Source organism: Sebastes umbrosus, chromosome 22, assembly GCF_015220745.1.
Source record: "Sebastes umbrosus isolate fSebUmb1 chromosome 22, fSebUmb1.pri, whole genome shotgun sequence".
NCBI classification, from domain to species: domain Eukaryota; kingdom Metazoa; phylum Chordata; class Actinopteri; order Perciformes; family Sebastidae; genus Sebastes; species Sebastes umbrosus.
Window position 1 is genome coordinate 15,920,906 of NC_051290.1, and position 14,709 is coordinate 15,935,614.

The 14,709-nt window shown below is 39.6% G+C and overlaps 1 long non-coding RNA gene across 2 annotated transcripts in view; it reads left to right on the forward strand.

Moving 5' to 3' along the window:
• Positions 1–1,014: 1,014 nt before the first annotated feature.
• Positions 1,015–14,709, forward strand: part of LOC119481715 — a 124,318-nt gene continuing 110,623 nt past the window's right edge. For both annotated transcript variants that reach the window (XR_005205250.1, XR_005205251.1), the window contains exons 1-3: positions 1,015–1,165; positions 4,593–4,766; positions 6,804–6,880. This is a non-coding gene — a long non-coding RNA (uncharacterized LOC119481715). The remainder of the gene's footprint in view (positions 1,166–4,592; positions 4,767–6,803; positions 6,881–14,709) is intronic.

Consider the following 14,709-nt stretch of genomic DNA (forward strand, 5'->3'; position numbering starts at 1 on the left):
AGACAACGGCGAGGTAGCGACCTGTCAATCACAACGTAGCCACGCCCTAAAGCATACCCTGCTTTATGGTCTATTTGACTCTAAATGGAACCATAATTTACTAAAATGAACATCTTGCTGTTTTGAAGAAGACTTGAAACTAGCGATTGAGACCCTAAAGTCATGTTTACAATGTTTCCTGAGGTAATAAATCAAGTGAGAAGTAGGATCATTTTCTCATAGACGTATTAGTTTTGCAGGTATTATGGCCATAAACCAAAGAAAATTTGACTGGGTGGTGGAGTGAAATGAAAAGTCAGGGGATCACCAGAGTTATTACAAATAATCCCGAGATGGACATGAATGTGTGCACCAAATTAATAATTTTACAAATACAACATATGAGTATATGGATCAGTTGCATCAGACGCTTTGTATTTCAGTGTATCTACCAAACATATCTTCCCCGTCTCTAGCATAACTGAGTAAAAATGATTTGTACTCATATGATTTATTAGTTTAGTGATGATGATGTATTAGTTTTAATTAGTTAGTTATAGTGGTTAATCTGAGCCCATACAATACAATGATTTATTGCAAGATCTTAATTCACCATCTTGTCTCATCTCGTACTTCTAGAGTGAACAGAAACAGGCCAGGTTCACACAATAGAGATGCACTGAAACATTAGACTGCTTTAAAAAAAATCCAAATATGAAAACAAATGAAACACCATCACTTTGGATAATACCAAACAAATTGTATTTTTTTATTATTATTTTTTGTGTTTAAAAAAAAAAAGAAGAAAAACAAGATGTGATATTGCCATTTTAGCTTTATAATACCTGGTTCACCATATTATATTTTAAATTTAACCATATTCCTGTTATAAGTTTTTTTTTTTTTTTTTAAAAGAGCAAAGATTGTTTGAGAAGCCATTTTTACATCACGTATTTTCTGTTAAAACAGGATTTTAAGGCAGGACATGGCACTGAACTGTAAGGTTAGATGGGTGTAATGGCTTCATTGGTTGGAGTCCTGTTCACGCCCACCTGGGCATGACTATCCAGGAAGTAGTAGCTTTCCATGTGTTGAGGGTTGATCTCTTGAGGTCTTCAAACTTCTTTCAAAGAAAAAAAAAAGGTCTTACTTTGGGAGTGCATGCACATGTCTCCTTACATTACAGGTAAGATAGTGTTGTCTTGAACAGCTTGGTGATATTCCAGTGCTCTGTTTGGAAGCACATGGGCCTGTATGGATGGCAGCATGGCTCAATTGTTTGTACAGATAACTCAAGTATGGTTTGGTGTAAAGCTGACAGTAGACACAAAACAAATCTAGATGATTTTTTATCAGTATTTCCCGACAGTCTAATCATCAAACAATGTGTTGCTCTGATGAGATTTGAAACGAGAAGATTCCCATTATGTGGGATTGATCAAGTTTGAAGGTGTGTTAGGTAATGACCGTATAGCCTACTGGAGCCTTTCCATGAATGTATGAATATTAATAGATAGACTTTCCTACATGGAGTTAAATTCATTGTGTCAGAGAGTAGGAATATTTTTGGCACATTATTAGGTGTTGTATTACACTGCTTTTTATATTCTGTGTTTCTTGTTGTTGGAAAGACTTTGAAATGATGTTCTTGTGTGTTTCTTATTGTTGCATTACTGTAATTTTGAGAATATTTACTGAACACCTGAACACTTTTGCACTTTTCCGCCCTCTTCTATAACTCTCATGGACTTGAATTGATGTCATCGTCGTTAGTGTCTGAGTACAGGAGTGTGTGAGGGCTCCAAATGCTGTAGAGGAGTGCATACTAGAGCACACTAAGCCTCCTCACCACATACTAAATGTATGTAGGTTTTGAGTTTGTAGTGTGTTCACACTGGACAAGTGACAAAATGAAATGTACTCAACACTCAGTATGCATAGTAAGAAAACAAAACCTATTGATCTTTGAGTGTGCTGTTGATGTACACAATGTTCCCACAATGCAATGCATATGGTAAATGTAGGAGCTACTCACAACTGTAAAAAACTTGAAACAGGAATTTCGACAAAAGCTAAGGAAAGGTGTTTCAATGCGTGTCTGGACCATCCTTTACCAAAGGAAAGGAGATAATGCCGTCCTACAGTTCCTATAGCGACGCACCATTTGGCTTTCAATAACATCAGCCATCGCTGTTTGATTGTACACTATGGATAAATGGAAGTTGCCTTTAAAAAAAAAAATCATCTAGTGTGGCCTAGTGTAAATGCAGTCAGACTTCTCCTTCACATCTTCCCTTGACCTCATGAAGTTTTCCATCTCGGTCAAGGAAAAGTGGTTTGGAAAAGACATAGGATGTCACTTTTTTTTTTTTTTTTTGACTATTCGACCGCAGCCCCCGTCTAGGAGACTATTCAAGCCACCATTTTACCATTTTGTCCGGAATTCGAACCTTCGAGAGTCTACCACAGCCTTTAAGAATACAGTACATGTACATTTTATAGCCTGAATAGATTTCACTCATGATTGGTTTTCAGGTTTATACAGTACGTACTCTACATTTTAGTTGTTGGTGTTTTAATATCAGAACCAGGTGTTCCAGGAAACCCAGACAGCCTTTTAGTGGTTTCCACAGGATCATGATTTAAGTTGTATTGCATAGTTTAAGCAATGCTGTAGTAGTATAGTTTCCTTTGTGGCTGTAATAGTAGTAGTAGTAATAGTCTTTTTTCTTCTCCTAGTGGTCGTTAAGAATCAACAGCATTACCTGTTGTCTGTGTGGCCAAACCCTGATACAGCTTATTCCTCTGAGCTCCCTTATTCTCCAAAACACATCAGTGGGCCACATTGTTACACTGGGTGACATGTTACCTTCATTACAATACCATAGTTTATCTTGAGTTGATTCCACATACACTGCCCTGCTGCTGTAAATACTCATTAGAGCATCAAATCTACCACTGAAAACAGTTCCTGACACATGCACTATTTAATCCTGTATGAGTAACCTAGAGTGCCCAGTTATTTTAGGAAAGGATTTAGCTTTTTTTATATATATTTGTGACCTGTTTTTAAATATTTACGTGTTAAGTAGAACCAACGGGCTTGGGGATGAGACACACAGACAGGTTGGGGATGTTGAAAAGTGTCAACAGATGGTCTTTTCAAGGTATTTGTTGAAAATAAGAAGAATATAGAATAACACCAGCCTTATCCTTTAAACCACAGACACACAATATATCATTGATCAGTATACATATCTGTGTCAAGAGACTGAGTGAAGGATAATTCCTCTCTATAGTGTATATTCATACTATTAACATATGTTTATGGAAGGAAATCATTTGGCTCTGCTTGTGCCTTTTTAACAGTTTCAAAAACAAATTCCTTCTTGGCAACAAAATGATAGCGAAGACAAATTTTAGCATACTTCCAGTCATGCGATCCTCCCCATGTGAGCTATTCTCAGCAAAGCACAGTCTAGACACTGCCGAATTTAAGGCCGGAATAAAACATAAAGCACAATTGAAATAAGTGTTCTTGATCTTAATGCACATTATCGCTGTGTCCCAGGGATAAAACACTTAAAAGTCAGTCATGAAGAAGAGAAAGCCCGAGGGCTCTTTAGGCTGGGTACATGTCCGTGATGCACCCAGCTACTTTAGCTGTCATGCGGCAATATCTCGGAGCCTTCGCCGGGTGCACTGATGCTTGGCTTAAGCCATTTAGCAGCGCCCTGGTTAACTGAAACCGACAAAACTTCTGATTCCAGCCTGATCTTAGAATAACACCCCTGGCGACTGTGAAGCTGTCTTTGCCCATTTCATCCAGCGCTCTCCCACAACTGTGTTTGTAGCTGACAGAGATGCAGAAGAAGATGCCTCGTGATGGTACAACTGTTACTCAGAGAATTAAATTAAATGGAAAACATTGCAATAAAAAAAAAAAAACAGATCTGGCTGACAGTTGCAGAGAGGAAAAGGGCTGAGACTATTGCTCCGAGAGAGTGCCAGGCTAAAGGGCGCAGAAGTGCCGTAACATGAATAAAATAAGATGGCCACTTAAAGCCAATGGGTGCTCCAAAGGGTAAAGTGTTGGATGATTCAAGTCGAATATTTGCCAAGGGTTGCTCTTTGCACATAGTGGTTGCCCAAAATCATGCAGAGCGAAAACACCGGGTGATGAGATGTTTACAGCTGAGTAGAAATGTGAACGCCGGGCATGTGAGGAGTCAAATTTGCTCATGACACTGGACAAAATTTCACTGAACATCACAATCACAACAACAAGAGCGTATATAGGGCTTAAAGATGGCTGCTTGTGCAACACAAAATTTTGAGCTGACAGTTTCACTTTTCCGTAGTAGTTTATGGCTTTTTCGGGAGTGGGGCTTAAAGAGACGGAGCGTTTCAGACAGAGGGTGAATACAGGTATATTCAGACAGACACTGTGAGAAAAATAATGTGTTTTTTAAACATTAAAGCATGTAAATATGTTCTAGTAGAAACCCAAAATACAAGTAGGAACCTGGAAATGAGCATGATAGGTCCCCTTTAAGGTCCACTTACTTGATGTTTCAGAGCTTTTAACCTCATCTCATGGTCTTTTTCAACAGGTGGAGTTTGCCCAGTTGTCATCACGTGACCAAAGACCTAAATGTTCATCACAGCACAGTGACAGAGTTATGGACCAGGAGCCAATGTTGGGCCGGCCGAAGACAAAGGGTGCCATCCACACCCGGAACTCTGAGGAAGACCATGAGATGCCGTTGAAATTGAAGAATAAACTTGTAAGTAAACCATTGAATTGAGATTTGTTTTTATTGTCAAACTACTGTACATTACTTTGTTCTATTAGTACAATTAAGTACTATAATGTGCACCGACAAATGTGATCAATCTTTAGAAGGCAACCGTCAATAAAACATCTCAAAGAGAAAATACTTTTTTTTTTTTATTATTGCCGTTACATTTGCAATGACTTTAAATATAATGAATTGGCTTGCAAATTTTAAAGGGATAGTCTGGGTGTTTTGAAGTGGGGTTGTATGAGGTACTTGTCTATAGTCAGTGTATTACCTACAGTAGATGATGCCCCCAGTTTGGGAAAACCAAAGCAATGTTCTGCTGTGGATGGGGCCGGCGGCGAAATGTATTTTAGCCACTTAAAAGAAAGGTCCATCTAAAAAAAAAAAAAATCAATATTAGCTCAAGTGTACGCTATATTTAGAATATTTTCACAGCTTTACCTTGCCGTGAGAGAGCTATACAGTCTATGTTTCAGACAGGGAACTGAAGACGTAATATATGCTCTCGCCAAAGCAACCAGACTCAGAACACGGGGGCTTGCTGTTCTACCGCTGCCTCGATCGGTTAGTGTTATTTTGTGACTTTGGTTAGTTCGGATTCACCACGCTGACTATGGATAAGAACCTCATACAACCGCACTTCAAAACACCCAAACTAATTTGTGCGTTGCGTTGTGCAACAGCAGTGTCCCTCAACAACCCTGTCTCCTACATTTATATACAACAAATCAAAAAATGTTTTTAACTAATCCGGTCTGCATTATGTTTCCTATTAACATAATGAGAAAAAAAAAATGGTCATATTGAATGCATCAGTAAAATGTTCACTGACGATGTATTTCATTTGTTTTCCACCAAAATATCCAATCTTGCAATACAATAAACGCTCATAAGCAACTACAGCATTATTAAACTCTTTATGGTTATATACAGTAGGCACTGGCAGCACTTGGTTGAGGTAATGTATATTTCTGTACTGATGTATCAGTGTTGTCTGCAGCATCCAGCAGATATCCGACCCACTATACAGCACCCAGACAATTTGTAAAACAAATGCAGTTTCTAAAGGCCAGCGTTTCGTCACAGCATGCTCATGCTAACAAGTTAATTAAGCATAGTCCTCTGCACATGAACTTTAAGCTCGTATTAACAGTCAAAAGAGATCTGCCGTTAGGTGCACCGAGCTAATTACGTGATGATAAATCTTCCGTGGCATGAGGTAATTTCTCAGTGCTCTTTAAAGATAGTAGAGAATATGGCAGATAACTGCTTGAAGCCTTTGCGAGTCAGCAGCGGCGAAGCTAAATGTGGCAGCAAGTGTCAGGCCAAATCAATACACGCTTCCCAGGATTCCTTTGGTGCCATAATCCCGGCTGCGGTGGGCACTGACCCCGGGGAGGCTTGGCCTCTTGTTTTCTTGCCCTGTTTTTTCAAAAGCAGCTGCACTTATGGACATGACAGCGTTGAGCAGAAGCTAATTACCTCAAAAAAAAAAGAGCAGAATTTGTACTATAAACCGCTTAGCTCGTATCTGAGACACGTCGAGACCTCGCTTCCCGACAGTGGGAAGCTGGCTAGCCCTTAGGAAGTGCAGAATTTACATGGAGGTGTTTCCAAAAATTGCTCAAAAGCTGTGTAATTTCCACTAGCTGTGAACTCCTAATGTGCGGTTGCACGGATGATTTATGTGTCAAATATTCCCTTTGGATATAGAGATTGTGGTCAACTATTTCACCTCACCAATTCTTTCTGTTTGACTAGCATGAACTGCATTTTGCAGATCTGTCTTTGAGAGAGGCCCCCCCGGTGTCTTCCAGCTGATTTCACAGATCCCATTAAGTCATAATCTTGTATTATCTGCATTAAAATAACAAGAGATAATCCTGGCATCAGGCTAATCAGCCATGAAATTGAGGAATCTCCTTGTATTGATTCCACTGCAGCAAGTTAGTGTGTGCAACAATGACATAATTATATAAAATGTACAATTTTTGAGTCACATCTCCGTCCTTCACTCAGCAGGAGAGATCGTCTTATCCAGGACGAGGAGTTGGAGGTGTGTGGAGGAGGATTTCCAGAACATCACATCTTCCCTTGTAAGCGGCACTCACTTACTTAAGCCATCAGCCCGGTCATTAAAAATGCAAAATTATCATCTTTTAAAGTGGAACATGATTCGGCTCTGTGCTCAGGAGGCAGTGGAGCGCGACGCTTGCATATGAAATGCATTCGGTCATCCCCCTGGCAACAGGGAAGGAAAAAGGTGCATTGAGTGAAAGGAGAGCAGATTGCTTTTATTCTTTATTTAGAGAGTTATTCTAGACGCCGAGTCACAGATGCCCCTGCCATCATAAAAATCCTTCTTGCTCAATTGAGGCTGAGGCAAAAATGTTGAAGGCTCAGGTCTCTGTGGGGAAAGTATGAAAAGCAATCATGGTTTTTTATTTGTCTCAAACATGTTTTTTTATTCGTAAATATGTCACAGATTTGGGCTACTGACATTATATTCCTCCTGAGACAGTCGGCGAGCAGGAAACAGACAAACTATAACATAAACAGGCCACTTTGAGTGTGAATTTCTTCCTTTTCTTTCGATGTAAGCAATGAAAGTGTGTGTGAACTTTAATGCATCTGCTAACAGGCAGGATCCTTTATGAAATGTGCTCTCGTTCACACTAATGTTTGGCCATGGGGCTTGGCCATAACCCTAAATGTACTTGTATTAATGTGTTTCAGATGTGCGTCGGGGTGTAATGTGCTCCATATTGTCAATTTCCTGCACAAACAGTGTATCCAGTTTCCTTCATGTAGTTTAAATTGCCCCTCTGTGTACTGGAGCTTGACCCACCATTAGCTGATATTAATGGCCAATATGAGCTATATCGGTATCTGCTCATAAGTAACTGGCATTTCTGTATACTGCAATATCTTAAGATATGTTTGTCCACCAGAGAGGGTTTATCTTTAGCCAAAGTTATACTTTGCGCATCTGCAAGGGTCCGCTATAGGGTCCGTGTGATGTAAATTTCTTCATCAGAGGGTGTAAGCCTAGGCTCTGTGCGGATGGCAATTTGTTGTGCCACTAAGCTACAAGTGGTAGCGTAACGATCTACTGCACATGTGGAGCGGGTCCTCCAAGCGGACAGTATAAACAGAACTACCATGTATCCGTGATGTCCGCAGCTGTCCGTGAACGCGTCTGTTCTGGAGTATAATCAAGGCTTCAGTCTTGCTCAATATATATCTTGGTCACAGTTCTTTAGATTAGAACATTTGACAAAAAATTCCCTTTAGTGCTTGTAGGAAACGCACTAGTCTTTCAATTAACAAATGTAAACCCATCCGCAGCAATCATAAACACTTAGAGGAAGTACTCAGAGAGTGTGACGAAGTAGTTTAAAGATCAAAAAAGAAAAACCCACACTGGGCGGGTGGGAGGAAGGGGTGGTGGATGGGTCCAACAGACACAGGTCTTTCATCCAGGAGACCGCTGTTCGTGTCCCGTGCGTAAAGTTTCACTTTCACTTTACAATCAGCTGTTCGTTCGTGTCATTTTCACAATCATTTTAAGTCTAACCATGTTGTTTTTTTCCTAAACCTAACTGGTTTAGTGGGTTTTGTTGCCTAAACCTAAGCAAGTGTTTTTGTTTAATTAACAACATTAACCACGGGGTTTACTGCGACGCCGAGGGGTCTGACAAAGCATGAGTATGCGACGAGTTGGGATGAGAACGGCTATTTTCAAGCTCAACTTCAAAAAACAATTTTTAATGATCTTTATCAACAGTGTTTATTATTAATGATTAAAAAAAAATCCTCCAGTGTTTTATGACCGTGTCTTTTAAACTCATATCAATTAACATATCGAAGCATCAGCGTCAAAAGTCCGCTATCGGTTGGACTGTAGTGTGCACAAAATGTTCTACGAAGCTATAGATCTAAGCAACAGAAATGCTTTGTAAAATGCTTATTGCCAGCCAGGAAGTTCACCACCCTCTCACTTTAAAAACACTACAGTAATTGTGACCTAAATAATAATGATGATAAAAGAAATGTTTAACTATTCATCAGCTGAATCTTCACATTTCATTACAGCTTCCTAAAGTTCCTACTGTGGACTTCTAACTAAGGAACAACTTCCTCTCTGAGAATTTAAAGGCACAGATCATTTCCCCTTTTTGTCATCATCAATCATAATTACGCCACAATTTCTTCACCTTGGATCAATTTGTGCCACTGAGATCAAACAGCGGTGTTAATAGGTGCCCAGATTTTTCTCTAAAGGTAATCTATATCATGTGGTGTGAGCAGTGGCCTTTCAAGCCTCAAGTTCGCTCACGCTCTATATTGTTTGTCACTGAAACCCTGCAGCTAAAATGTAAATTCTTGGGTCAAGTTGATCACCCTTTTGGTCAGCCTGTTAGATGATTATGGCTATTTGAAATGTGCTAAATAAACCAAATATGATTAGATATGATGAGCTAATATTTAATATGGGATACTGAGTTTTGCACAATTGAAAGATCTGCTTTTTTGAATGTGGTCGCTCTCCTGTTTGCCGTTGACAAGTGAACAAGCTCTAATCATCATTGTTTCAGTCACAAAGCAAACTGGGTCTTCAAAGGTTTCACCCGTGGTGCAATTACACCAAATTACTCTCATTTGGAGAGTCAGTCAGGGGCTCCGTTTTCAGCCCACGCTGCCTGTAAACAGGATGTTTCAAAATGTTATGAATGGATTTCGATTGAAACTTTGTGGAAACAGTGGTTATATGAGCAAGGGGGAAAAAAAATAAGATACAGTCATTCCAGTTGGACTAAAGGGGGAGTCGCAGCGGGCATGGCTTCACACAAAAAGGCAAACAATATTCCAAATAACAAAGTCACTGAAGAAGCTTCTTACAACGATAGAAGGCAGCCTCGAAATTATTATTGTCCATGACAACTTAAACTATAATTATTAGCTTTTTCTTTGTTTTCTTCTTCAGGGCTTGTCCCAAGAGAAAAGAGAAGAAGCGTACAACAGCAGAGAAGCATTGTTTTCACAGTAAAACAATAAAGCTACTCAAACAAAATCTAAAACAGAAGTAGTCAAATAGAAGACTACAATCTTGAAACAGTATATAAATAATTGTGGTTTGAAAAGTGGAACTAAAATGAACTTTGGAAGTCCTGATTTACTCTCAATAAATACTACTGTAAAAAGAAATCTGACAAATATTTAAAGGAACAGAGTGTAACATTAAGTGCAGGCCTATTCAATTACAATTTTTTTTTCGAAGAGCTAGATTTGAAAAACCGTGACGTGCCAAGGAGCCAGACATTTCCATTTCCTGTTAACGTTGGTGAACCGGAATAAACTCTTATTATTAAGAAGAAATTATTATTATTATTTTAAATCCATTTTTCATATTTATAAATGATCAAAAGGCTGGATTGAGGATGTTAAAGGGCCGGTTTCACATTATAGAAAATAGGTCTTTTTGCATTCTTTCTGAGAGTTTGAGAAGATTGATTCTCATGTTAGTACATTAAAGGGCCATTTCAGGGGATCTATTGGCAGAAATGGAACATAATATTCATAACTATGTTTTCTTTAGTGTATAATCACCTGAAACTAAGAATCAATGTGTTTTTGTTAGCTTAGAATGAGTCCTTCTTATAGGGAGCGGGTCCTCTTCTGGGAGTTCACCATGTTGCTCCTCCATGTTTCTACAGTAGCCCAGAACAGACAAACCAAACACTGGCTCTAGGGAGAGCCTTTCGCCTTTTTATGTTACTCGAAGGCCACCTCAGTTCTCCGACACGCTTGTGAAACTGCGGTAACGTGAGCCGCAGAGTGCAAAACCATGGTACCGCCACTTCCGTCGCTCCTAAAATAGTGTTATTATGGTAATTGGTAAGGATTAGACAAACGGCGTTACCACGGTTTTGCGCTCGGCGGCTCACATTACCGCAGTCTTGGAAAGAGAGGAGTGAGCGGAGGGGTACTCAGTTGGTTGCAATCTGCAACCACACCATTAGATGCCGCCAAATCCTACACGCTGTACCTTTTAAAAGTGGCTTCAGTTTGAACAAATATGCAAATATGAACACTTCCACATAGAGCCGGCATATCCTGCATAGCACTGGTGAATTAATGTGCATGTGTGCGCATGATCTAAGTTGTTTTTCAGGCAGAGTAAGGCTTTAATAATAATAAAAGTGACTGTTTTCCATCAGACGAATTTTAATGGAAACAAGCCGAATGTACAGATACACGGCCAGCTTGAGTTAAACACTGGATCTTTACTTATCTTTGTTTTGCCCGAGTTAGACAAAACACTTGGACAATGAGTTAAAGATCAATTGTTGGACTCCTCGGCCATTTCTTTACAGTATCCCGATCGCGTAGAACCACATCATAAACTCACAGTGCTTAAAAGGCATTAGCATGTCCATACCCAGGAGACGTAACACTATAGTGTTGGGAAATACTGTAAGAAACAGACTGTGCAGATGAAAGGGCACGAGCCTATCACTGCTCCTTACATAATGTGTTTGCAGTTAGCATGCGGCGGTTGTTTCTCACCCCCATCTACTGTAGTTTAAGCACCCTGTCACTTCAAACTAGTGTGATCTGAAATTTTTTTGGGTGACTGCTGAGAATGCTAATGCCTTGGAAGTTGTATCCTGTGGCTCTTTTGGCTCAAATCAAACCCAGAGAGGCACAAGGAAGAGCCAAAGCAGCAGCTATGCCCACTTGAGAAAGGCCGGTAATCGAATCCTTCAACAATTCGTTTGGGATCACAGAGTGGGTAATACAGGCCTGACACTCCAAACACTATTCATTTTTTCATCGCTAACTATAGTCATTAAGGAGTCTGTATCAAAGAGATGAGGATTGTTGAGGTCGGGGACTACAAACCGCAGAGTATTAGTGGTCGATTTGTACTTGTTTACATGCTGCCGAAATAGGGTGTCGACTTTTTGAAGCCCACAGAGCTCCTTGAAGCTGCAACTTCTTCCTTTTTGTTTTCATTAATTCTTATCTGCTCTGAAATATTCTAACGCATCCTGACTGTTGAGCCGATTATGAATATTATTTGTGCGTGACTAATGGGGCCACGTTGCACCGGGTCTGTTCCAGTCTGGGTCAGTTGGTTCAGATAAAATCATGCAGCGTGTGATACAGTATGTTCAGATTCTTCAGATCCAGTGGCTGCCAGTCATTCTTATAAAGATTTCAACATGCACATGTTTGATATTTGCGACTAACGGGGACGACAGATGGCGTCACTTGTGTGTCGCCCGAGGGGGACAGACTATACAGTCTGAACTCCTCCTTTTTTGGCCGTATTGCGCTGCATATAAACAGTGCAAGCTGCTGGTTGCCATCCACGTTTGTTTTTGGTGCAACAATTGGCGTCCTCACAGGATGTGCACGGATAGTTGCATAATTAGTACTATGATTCTTTTTTTTTAAAGATGAAAAATTTGGGTCATCTAATTGCTTTTCAATTGTCCATGACATGAAATTTGAATAATGCCACATTGACTGTGATGCATTTGTCTTGCAAAATACAAATTCAATTCAGTTTTTTGTACTTAGATAATCCACGCTTTTCATAGAGTATAGTCTGTTAATCAAGTGCACTGCTTTCTGTTTGAAGGCCTGCAGTTTGTTGCTGTGTAGACCCGTCCAGGTGGTTCCAGATACCTGCACCATAATACTGAAGGCTGCTCTTGAATGCAGCATTTTTGGCTGCAGGGATTTCTAGGAGATATGGATCCCACCTCTTGAAACCTTTACTGCTGACCTTGTGTGACCATTAGGGGGTCTATAGCTATGAACATTAAGCTTTGAGATAAACCTTCATAGACAACATGTGTGCTGGCATTTTATGACAACATACACAGGTCTTTCAACCTTGTTTTGTGAGTCACTTTAGTGACGTTTTCACATGATTTCGTATGTATTTTACTCAGTTTATGTACTTATTGTAAGTCCAACCATGATGTTTGTCCTAAACCTAACTAAGTGGTTTTGTTGCCTAAACCTAAGTGAGTGCCCCCTCCTGGTACCGCACCTTCATACTCATGTAATATTCGCGAGGCAAACGTGACACTGACACGCTATCCTTTGGTGGACTGGCGGGTCTACTACACGTTTTAATGTGATATCGGGTAGTCCAGTGAGGTAGTTTGATTAAGTTAAGTATTTAACATGATTCATTTTCTCTTAGATTTCACAAATTTATTGTAAGATGAAGATTTTCAACCCTCACGCAGCAGACGGAGAGGACATTTTCCACATAACGACGGTTGCTGCCTTATAATTTACTAGCTGACAATGAAGAATTTGTTATTAATTCAGCAACTGGTCAAATATTCATGAGCAGCCACGCAAACTTTGGGCCACATATTCAGGAAACCACTTCTAAATATATGAAGAACATTAACATGACAGCATGCTCTTTTATAGCACGTTCACATGTACAGCAGAAAACATTATTGTTCTGTTTGCATCGGCTCCTGGCAAAGAAATATCTGTCAGAACAGCTTTAGTGTTTTACAGCTCAGAGGAAACACAATGAATTTTATGCACTTGATTGTCACTATTTATCAGTATCAGAATCATTTCCAGTTTTGCTCTCAACACTATGACACATGCAAGCGATGCTCGTGAATCTGGCACCAGGGTGCAACAAAAAAAAGGAAACCTATAGGACATGTTTTGTGTATTATTTTAGCTTGCAGTTATTTAAAAACACCACACAAACACATTCTACTTTTTAACGTTTAATTTGCCCTTTCACTGTTGATTTATGGGGAGTTAATAGCAAAGGTTTGCTCGTTATCACACAGCATTTTCATTAACAGCCCATCTCCTTGTAGCTTGTAAATAAACCACTTAATTTTGATATCCCTATTCCCATCCCAATGATGAATAACTGGTCTCTAATTTCCAAATGTGTGGGCGTTTAATGAGGCCTAAGATATTTTATTCTCCTGCTATAACGCTGTCTACAAAATTGTGCACTGCTGAGTGTAATCATGCAACGCTATCTGGCACAGACACTCTCTGGCAGCAGCGAGGCAAAACCTGCAGCCCAGAACTGCTCCACTTAAGGGAGGCTGATGTGAGAGGAGCAGACAGGCGAGAGTGGAAGGCCCTCCAGTCATGCAAAATGCAAAAGAAATATGACTTTATTACAGCTCCCTAATGGTGACATAACAATCTGTTCAGCCACTTCCCTCTAAATCTCAAAGCATTTTTTGGAGAGTACTCCGGTCTACAGGAGAGGATGGGTTTGGAAATCTCTCAGTATGAATGAGTTTAAACACAATTGAGTTTGAAATAGGGCTTTGACCGGCTCTCATCTCTGACAGCTTTTATTTATTTATTATTTTGGCTTGTTCCTCATGTCAGAGTGGTAAATGTCCTGAGAGAGAATAAAAAAAACAATACACAAGATGATGTCTTTTACCACTGAAAGGGTTCCTATTATACATCATGTGCTGACTTTTTAATATTAATTCTGTAACTGATTAAAGAAATATATTTTGTGAAAAATTAAAAAATTTTAAACCTCTGAATCGCCATCCACATCTCAGATTTGTTCAGCGAATCAAATAGGTCTGTTGTTTTGCCCGCTGACGATTATTTCCACCTGTCAGACAAACAGTCGATGAATCAGATCTTTGTAGGAATAAGAATAGGGGTGATTCATATAGCTAGCTAACTACCTACAGCTACATTAATGAAATATTGTGACAGAAAATGGCAACAAGTGTGGATAAGATCGGCTCAGCTGTACAGTTTGTTGTTGTAAGGTGACTTATAGAAATAAAATTCCTTTGATCAATGTAAGCATATTTAAGCTAACCACTCCTTGCAACCACTACTGCAGCTTCAGTATCAACTGAGAATGATGCAGGGAGAC